The following is an 8,346-nucleotide window of genomic DNA, read 5'->3' as shown; positions in this document are numbered from 1 at the left end:
TCAACAGTTTCTCTACAGGTTACAATAAACATCTTACACTTTTCCAATCTACTTACAGTCTATACTGAACTTTTTTTTCTAAGATTTATTTTATTTTTATTGCAAAGTCAGATATACAGAGAGGAGAAGAGATAAAGAGGAAGATCTGTCTGATGATTCACTCCCCAAGTGACTGCAACAGCTGGTGCTGCCCCGATCTGAAGCCAGGAGCCAGGAACTTGCTCCAGGTCTCCTACGTGGGTGCAGGGTCCCAAAGCTTTGGGCCGTCTTCGACTGCTTCCCCAGGCCACAAGCAGGGAGCTGGATGGGAAGTGGAGCTGCTGGGGTTAGAACCGGCGCCTTTATGGGGTCCTGGCACGTTTAAGGCAAGAAGTTTAGCTGCTAGGCCAAGCCATCAGGCCCTTAGATTTATTTATTTGGGGCCCAGCACAATGGCTCAATGGCTAAAGTCCTTGCCTTGCAAGCACTGAGATCCTATATGTGCGCCAGTTCATGTCCCAGCTGCTCCACTTTCCATCCATCTCCCTGCCAAAGGTCTGGGAAAGCAGGAAGCGGGAGTCAGAAATGCAGCTGGGACTTGGATGAAGGCTATCCAATATGAGATCTGTGCTTTCCAAAAAGCATGTTAAACACATGCCAATCACTGGCCTTTGTCACATTTCTTCTATTTCTTAAATTTCACTTATTTATATTCACTTTATATGAAAAGCAGAGAGTCACAGAGATAGTTACATAGAAGTATATATATATATAAAGATAGTTACATAGATGTATATATAAAGATAGTTACATAGATGTATATATATATATATATATATATATATATATGTATGTAAAGAGAGAGCAGAGAGAGATGAATAGACATCTTTAACCCACTGATTTTCTTCCCAAGCATCTGTAACAGCCAGGAGCCTAGAACTCAGGGTTTCCCACATGGTTGACAGAGATCCAAATACTTCAGCTGTGATCTGTTGCCTTCCAGGGTGCAACCACAAATGCATCTTTTTTCTCTTCATTATTTCCTCTATTGTTTCATCTTTTGCCATATGTCTGCTATGTAATAAATTATATATATTTAGACAGTCTCATAAAATTTCACATCTGTATATACCTATGCAAGTGTCAGCATAATCAAAAAACAGAAAGTCATCACTCCAAATTTTCCATGTGTGTTTGTAATATCCTTTTTTCATTCCTCCCTTTCCCCTGCACTGCCATTACAGAATGGCTGTATTTTCTAAATTTTATAAGGATGATGAATCAAACAATATGTATTATTTTTGACAAGGCTTTTTCCATATTACAATTATTTTGAAAGCCATTCATGTTTTGCATGTATCAGTAATTCATTCCTCTTCACTGCTATGTCATCTTTCTAGTGTATAGACATACCACATTTTTACTAACTTTTGGGATTAATTAATTAATTAATTTGGAGGGTAGAGTTACAGAGCGAGGAAGAGAGATTTTCTATCCACTGGTTCAGTCCATAAATGGTCACACTGGCCAGGACTGCGCCACCCTGAAGCCAGGAGCTGTATTTGGGTCTCTCGTGTGTGTTCAAGGGTCCAGGTGCCCGGGCCATCTTCTGCTGCTTTCCTAGGCACATTAGCAGGGAGCTGGAATGGAAGTGCAGCCGTATGACTCAACTGGCACCCATATGGGATGCCGGTACCACTAGTGGCAGCTTTACTGGCTGTGCCACAACTCCAGCCCCACTATACCTTATTTAGTCACCTGTTGATGGAAACATATGTTACTTCCAGTTTGGAGTGATTATAAATAAAGCTGCTGTGAGCATATTGGCCTGAGTCATGGTGTGGACATATGCTTTCATTTCTTTGCAGTAAACACTCAGAAGTGGAAGGGACCATCATGTTAGACATGTATATTTAAAATCTTTTACAAAACTGAGACATTGTTTTCCTAGATTTTCCCATTTTATATTTGCAGCAGCTCTGTGAGTCTCAACAGCTTGCCAAGAGTTGGTATTGTCAGTCTTTTTCATTCTAGCCACGTTAGTAGTTATGTAGTGATATCTCATTGTAATTTTGTTACCTCAATTTGTGGAGAATTTCTCATAGATGCAGGATTCTGAGCTAACCATTTTTCCTTCAGCATTTTAAGGTACTATTCATGTTCTTCCTTGATAAGATGACTTCAATGCTGAAGCCCCTACATGCATTCTGCTGGTTTTTATTTTTGTTTTAATATTTTATTTTTATTGGAAAGACAGGTTAGATTTATGATGAAGAAAGAAAGATCCTCCATTTGCTGGTTCACCTTCCTCCTCCCACTCCCCGCCCCAAGAGGCTACAACAGCCAGAGCTAAGCCAATCTGAAGCTAGGAGCTTCTTCCTGGTCTCCCACATGGGTGCAGGGTCCCAAGGCTTTGGATCTTCCTCCACTGCTTTCCCAGGGCACAACCAGGGAGCTGAGTGGGAAATGGTGCAACCAGGACATGAACTGGCACCTACATGGGATCCTGTCACTTGCAAGGTGAGGATTTAGCCATTGAACAGCTTTATTGAGAAGCGTTGAGAAAATCTTTCCGAGGCCTATTAAAGGAGGGGCTGGCATCGTGGTTTACACGCTAATCATCCATCTGAGGCACTGGCTTTGCACACTGTGCCAGTTCATGTCCCAGCTGCTCCACTTCCCATCCAGCTCCCTGATGATGGCCTGGGAAGGCAGCAGAAGACAGCCAGGGCCTTTGGACTCTGAACCCATGTGGGAGACCCAGTAGAGAATCCTGGCTTTGGACGAGCCCAGTTCTAAGCCATTGTGGCCATTTCCGGTGTGAACAAGTGGGTGTAAGATCTCTCACTGTCTCTCCCTCTCTGTAACTCTGCCTTTCAAGCAAAGAAAAAAAAAAAAAAGCTTTAGAAGCGAGATGAACTAATGTGTCTTCTATCACACAGCTAGAAAATATCAGAGGTGGGCTTTCAAAGCCAGCAAGTTTAGTTCTTTAGTGTGCACATTTAATCGTACTAGTTTACCTAGTGAAGATAACAACTAGAAGTCAGAGGAACTTTGATCACAAGAGTGATGGGCAAGTCATTCATGTAGACACTTTCTTTATCTATAAGATCAGTGGCGTCATTCAATGAAGATTAAACTCTGTCAGCATGAGAGGTGATCAAAGATGGGCACAGGTTAACTATGAAATCACGTAGAACTGCACAAAAATAAAACATGCAGTAGTTATTTTGCATTGGACCCACAGGTGGCAGATATTCAAATTCATACAGAGAACTGCCAACAGTTTTTTTTCATATGATAAGTTTCAGTCTCCATTTTTAATGATCTATTCTAAAATAATCAACAACCTCCCCTCACCCTCCGCAAAAAAAAAACCTCTGAGAAAACAAAAATAAATCATCTTTGCAGCAAAAAACAAACCTTTAAGAGATCCTAAATGTGTGGGCAACTTGTCCCGGGACATTCTAGACTTCAGATGTGTGTACAATACATTTCTGTAATTTCCACATTTCCAACTTTAAGGGATGCTGCTACAGTACCCCAAAAAGCCTGGGACAGCATCTCTGATATGAAAAGCAGTAAGGAACCCAAGGTACAGTGATGTTAGACACAGAGCTCAAAGAAAGGCAGAATGCTACCGTCCTGGTAAAGAAGCATCTTTCTAACAAGACCCCAGTTAATGAAGAATTTCAAATAACTAAGACCATTATAAAAAACACTTGTGGGGTCTGGCACGGTAACATAGTGGCTAAAGTCCTCACCTTGCATGCACCAAGATCCCACTTCCCATCCAGCTCCCTGCTTGTGACCTGGGAAGGCAGCTGAGAATGGCCCAAAGCCTTGGAACCCTGCACCCATGTAGGAGACCCAGAAGAAGCTCCTAGCTCCTGACTTCGAATTGGTTCGGCTCTGGCCATTGCAGCCACTTGGGCAGTGAACTGGCCGATGGAAGATCTTTTTCTCTCTTCTCTGTAAATCTGACTTTCCAATAAAAATAAACTTTTTTTTTTTTCCAAAAAGGTACTCATAAAGATTACTGAATGCTTAGCAATTGCCAGGCACTAGGGAAGTACTTCACAGTAACTGGCACACTTAATCCTCACCACAAGCCCAGGAGGTGGGCATCATACATTATCATACCTACTCTGCAGACAGGAAAACCAAGGCGAGTTGTGGCAGAACCATGGGCAAGAGCTGATGATGACACTCCATCCTCCGAGCTGCCTCGTTCTTGAAGCACTGTACAATAGACACACAAGTTAAACAGAAAGGAACAGAAACTCCCTGTCAGTCGCTATTCTAATTTCATATAAAATACCACACTCTGCACTTGAGATTTTTCTCATGTCACTTCCATAGCCATTGCACAGGTTCCATTTCTTTCCTATACAGAAGGGGCCTGAAGCCTAAAGGGACAAAACAGCTGGTTGCGGAGCTGCCCATTCATTGGGGGCAGGATGCCTCCAGAGCCGCACAGGGGTCTCAATGAGGACCCCTTGCTCTCTGCTCTTCTCTGCGGAGGACATTTTTTTTTCCTGTGGCAACTACGGTGTCCCTTCACTGGCTGACCCTCACAGCCCCTACCTAATCCAGGTGGGATATCTCTCCTAGAATAGCTTTCCTTTAAGCATGTCCTGCCTGTCATGGTTGCTCCACCCCCATCTCCCCAATTCAGGAAGTCAAGAGCACCCCAGGTGGCCAGCCTGCCTGAAGCATGGGCTTGTGCCCCAAGCAGCTACCTACTAAAGCATTTGGGATGGCAACAGATAATGGCCCGAATACTTGGATCCCTGCCACACACCTGAGAGACCTGGATGAATTTCCTGGCTCCACGCCCAGCTCTTCGGTGAGTCAATCAGTGGATGGATTTGTTTTTTCCTTCCCTTTCTGTCACTCTTTCAAGTACACATAATAAATCTTAAAACAATAAAAAGCACCCACGCTTATCTGGTTCCAGCACTAGTGCCTCCTCAGAATCATCTATGTAGTGTTTCCTCTTCTTCGTCTCAGGTTGGGATTATTTTACCTTCCCGGTGCTTAGGCAAATACATGCACACAGCAGACACTCTGATGTGAAGCTGCCAAAGACTGAACACAGAAATCGCACACAAATACCAACATACACTGAATGCCATAACCCAAAAAGTCCTTGCCACTTAACGAACATACACATAGTTACATGTATAAGAGAAATTATAGTTCCAATGTTTAAGTGAAATAGTTCAAACAGAACTATTAGAATGAACACCAAGGGCCCGACATTATGGCCGAATGGCTAAATCCTTGATTATATGTGCTGGGATCCCATATGGGCACTGGTTCTAATCCCAGCTGCTCCACTTCCCATCCAGCTCCCTGCTTGTGGCCTGGGAAAGCAGTGGAGGACGGCCCAAAGCCTTGGGACCCTGAACCAGTGCGGGAGACCCAAAAGTTCCTTCTCCTGGCTTTGGATTGGCTCAGCTCCAGCTGTTGTGGCCACCTGGGAAGTGAATATCAAAATATTCAGACAGAGAATCTTTCTCTATCTCCTCTCTGCAAATCTGTGTTTCAATGAAAATAAAAAAATCTAAAAAAAAAAAAAAAAGAATGAACAACGATTTTTCTTGTTTTTTAAAAACACTAATGACAAATTGGTATCAGTAAGCACTGACACATGCAAGAATATCTTGCAGATTTAGGTATGTCATTTTAGTTTTATTTAAATGTTTTTTATATATAAATATACATGTGTTTATAAAGATTTCTTTTTATTGGAAAGACAGAGTTACGGAGAGAGAGACAGAGAGAATGATTTTCTGTCTTTTGTTTCATTCACCAAATGGCCATAACAGCCAGGGCTGAGCTGATCTAAAGCCCGCAGACAACAGCCTCCTCCGGGTCTCCCACGTGGGTACCGGGTCCCAAGTCGTTGGGCTGCCCGCAACTGCTTTCCCAGGCCACAAGCAGAGAGCTGGATGGGAAGTGGAACAGCTGGGAAATGAACTAGTGCTCATATTGGGATCCAGGTACTTGGAGGGGGAGGATTACCCAATTGAGCCATCACACCAGGCTTTGTTTACTTATTTATTTAGATTATGTTTATATAGTTTATTAGGGTGGGAAAGGGTTAGGGGAAAGTGGGGGAGACCATTGTTTCCAAATTTTCTTTTTTCTTCTTCCTGTATCTGGGGAAGGAAGGGAAAAAACCTCACCCAGCTTCCCAGTTGCCTCAGTATCCAGAAATGGGGAATAACCATCAGATGTCATTCCAGGGTCCCCAGTGTGGCACATGCTCTGAGGGTTCTACTCAAGTGATTTCGATAGTTCTGAAGTGCTGTCAATTTCATCACTCCAAGGATGAGGAAATCCTTCCATGGTGCATGGCTGACATAGTATAGTCCACCTTAGAGTTTCCATTCACCCAGACATTTGCTGCCAACACTTGGCCAGGGTAGTTGACCAATCTATTCTTCCCTCCTTCTTCTGTTATGCTATCAGATGTCCTCTGCAGTCCGCAGTGGACTGCCATATCCTCCACATGCATCTGGGTATGCCGTCCACTGCTCTAAGTCACTGAGGAGGCCCAGCTCTGACACACAAACTCCCCAGTCAGGCCACAGATCCTGCGATTCTCATCCAGTGGTTCAGTTGGGAGGGTCCCCAAAAAAACCTCGTCTGAAATACCAGACCTGACCTGACTCTTGTATGTATTGATTGGTTCAGGCTCAGTCTGGTAGTTGGAACTGTTGAATCAATTCTGTCCCCAGCCCTGTCTCTTACATAAAGCAGTGGGTGCTGCAGTCCAGCCCAACCCTGCTCATCACATACTCGGCCCTCACGTAGACCAGTGGGAGCTACAGCCTATTCGGAGTGACCCCCAATGACCCGCACTATGCCCACCCCCAGTCCTGGTTCCTATGCCTGCCAGTATGTGCAGCAGACTGGTCCAGTCTGTTGTCCCATATTCCATTCAGCTCTTGTACACGTCAATGGTTACTGAAGCCTAGCTCAACTCAAAGGATCCCACTATCCAGCCTACACTCATTCCAGAGGGTGCTACCACCTGTCTAGCCAGGCCTACCCATAGCCCTAGTTTTCAGGCTCATCACTGGGAATTGCAGCCCATCAGAGAGGTGCCCAATTTTTCTACTGTACCCACTCCCACTCCCAGATCTTGCACTCTCCAGGTGGTTCTGCAGTCTAGCCTGACAGGATTTGCTCCCATTCCCAGCACTTGCCAGCTGATATTTCAACAAAGCCCAACAAGCCTGCTCTTACTCTGGCTTATGCATGCACCAGTGGGTACTGTCAGTTTACCCAGCCTGGTTCTACCCCTAACCCAGCTCACATGCAGGACAACAGCTGTTGTAGCCCTGTCCAGACCAGGCCCCATTTAAATACATATAATAATCAAAGTTACAAAGAGAAAGAGAGAGAGAAGAAAGTGATATTTCATCAGCTTCTTCACTTTCCAAATGGCTGCAACAGTTAGGGATGGTTCAGGCAGAAGCCAGGTCTCCCACGTGGGTGGCAGGTGCCAAAGCACTTGGGGCTTCTGCTGCTGCTTTTCCCAAGCCAGTAGCAGGGAGCTGCATCTGAAGAAGAACAGTTAGGACACGAAGTGGAGCTCATACAGAATGCACTGCTCCCGTCTCAACTGGCGGCTTAACCAGCTTTACCACACTGCTAGCTTCCCCCACCTTCAGTTTCTCCTAATTTTTCTGCCACATTTCTAGATTTCCTTTAATTGATAAAAAAATGACAATAAACATTTCACTGTGTAACCTCTGTACATCTATTTTTACTATGCACAGATATTGCCAATTTACAGGTGTTTATCATTAAAAAGATTATAGATACCAATGAGTTCATTTTCCTACTTAAGTAACTACAAGTATACACAAAGCACACCAAATGAGAGCAGGTATTTTCCACAAGGCATGTAGGAATTCAGTTTTAACTAGCTCATAAAATGCCCCTGGGTCTTTTTAAGCTCTTATGAACATGAATTGGGAGACAGAGGCTAAGTATGGCCTAGAAAGGGACCCTTTTTCCAGATGTGCTGAGGCTCAGAATTGCTGGCTGCCACGGGCCTGTGTGCACGACACTGGTTACAGATCCCTGGCTGTCTGACTGCAAGCCACCATTCCATCCATGACAGCAGACTGCCTGTGCCTGGTGACAGCTTAGGAATAGCTGTCTGGGCAGACTCACCTGAGTCTCCGTTGTACTCTGCTGCACCCTAATCCAAAATGTACCAAAGGAAGACAGAATGCTATGGTTTTCCTTTTGTGCAAAGGAAAGAGTTTTAAAAATATAAACATATATAAAAAACAATATATATGTAGATTATTCTTACCAGGCATAAGCTATCTGTAGTGGGTG

Source organism: Ochotona curzoniae, unplaced genomic scaffold, assembly GCF_017591425.1.
Source record: "Ochotona curzoniae isolate NIBS_2020 unplaced genomic scaffold, NIBS_Ocur_1.0 contig_3819, whole genome shotgun sequence".
Taxonomy (NCBI): domain Eukaryota; kingdom Metazoa; phylum Chordata; class Mammalia; order Lagomorpha; family Ochotonidae; genus Ochotona; species Ochotona curzoniae.
This window is presented reverse-complemented; position numbering follows the sequence as displayed.